Source organism: Delphinapterus leucas, chromosome 15 (assembly GCF_059928025.1).
Source record: "Delphinapterus leucas isolate spDelLeu-1000000601 "Yukka" chromosome 15, BTC_Dleu_Yukka2, whole genome shotgun sequence".
NCBI lineage: Eukaryota > Metazoa > Chordata > Mammalia > Artiodactyla > Monodontidae > Delphinapterus > Delphinapterus leucas.
This window is the reverse complement of record NC_143143.1, coordinates 76,223,531-76,225,072: the sequence shown is the minus strand read 5'-3', so window position 1 is coordinate 76,225,072 and position 1,542 is coordinate 76,223,531. Positions and strand designations below refer to the sequence as shown.

The following is a 1,542-nucleotide window of genomic DNA, read 5'->3' as shown; positions in this document are numbered from 1 at the left end:
CATCTAGACTATGGAATATTATTCAGTGTTAAAAAGAAATGAGCTATCAAGCCACGAAAAGACAAGGAAGAACCTTAAATGCATATTAGTAAATGAAATAATCCAATCTGAAAAGGCTACATACATGACATTCTGGAAAAGGCAAAATTATGGTGACAGTAGAAAAAATTCGGTGGCTGTCAGGAGTTTAGGGTAACTGAAAGGGACGGATGAACGGGCAGAGTACAGAAGATTTTGAGGGCAGCGAAACTGTGCCATATGATACTGCAATGGTAAACACATGTCATTATACACTCATCAAAACACATAGCATACACAACACAGAGTGAACCCTAATGTAAACTATGGGTTTAGCTAATAATGATGTGTCGATATTGGCTCATCAATCCTAATGAAAGTACCACGCCAATGCTAATAACGGGAAACTGGGGTGGGGTTGAGAGCATATAGGGGAACTCTGTACTTTCCTACCTTCTCCTCAATTCTTCTGTAAGCCTAAAATGGCTCTAAAGAAGTCTATTAATTTTTTTTTTAAGTATAGACTCATTTTTAAAAGCTTGGTTAATTGGCTCTTTTTTGTTTGTTTCATAACTAGTTGACAATCAGTGGGTAGTTCTCATCCACACTGACTGCAGATTTTTGAAAGTGGTGACAGGGACACAGGGAACCAAGCTTGTCTGGTGAATCTTCATCCTTATTTTGTTTTCTGGACACCACCCACAGGTACAGTAGGGACAGTCCTTGTTCCTTTGGCTTGGGTCGATGCTCAGAGCTGGAGTGCCCATTTCCTTCATGGCAAACTTCTGGATCTCCTTGAGTGTACAAGGAGCACGCTTTTTGAAGCCTGCTCCACGGGTGTGCTTGTGAATGTCAATGGTATATTCTCTGCTCACCGCCTTGTTGCTGGCAGAATGGTCCTTTTCACCATCCTTCTTTGTGGGAGCCATTCTGCTGGCCCAGGCTGAAAAGAAAAAACTGCAATGGATTACTGATTAATTGGCTTTTAAAACACACACACACACACATGTCCTACACTGGCATGTAGGTGGTTTCAAAGTCATTCTTTTTAGGTATACTTTGATTGTTAGGAAATGTGTTTAAGGCATAACAAAAAGTTTAGACTGTCATGATGACCTTGTACAGCTTAGAGATTTCACAGATGAGAAAACTGAGGCCTGGAGAGAGGAAGTGACTTGTCCAAGGTCATAGCATGAGAGGTGAGAGAGCTAATGTCTACTCACCACCCCTGTGTGGGCTCTGCCTCAGTTGCCTCCTCTGTAAAGGGGGCTAAAATAGCACCTACCTCCTCCGATTGTTGTGAGGATTAAATGAAACAATACACAAAATGCTTAGAAGAAAGCCTGGTACATAGCAAATGCTCAAATAAAGTTAGCCATTATTCATATTAATTCGTGGTGCGGAGGAGAAGAAGGAAGAGGATGAAAATGTCAGCTCCTGTTTCTCTTTTTGGTCAGGGAAGAATCACAAGACTTTTTTTTTTTTTTTTTTGCGGTATGCGGGCCTCTCACTGTTGCAGCCTCT

At 41.3% G+C, this 1,542-nt stretch overlaps 1 pseudogene; it reads right to left on the bottom strand.

Annotated features, from left to right (window-relative positions):
- Nucleotides 1-602: 602 nt before the first annotated feature.
- LOC149747512 (large ribosomal subunit protein eL31 pseudogene) lies at nt 603-947 on the bottom strand (annotated as a pseudogene).
- Between the last annotated feature and the right edge of the window lie 595 nt (nt 948-1,542).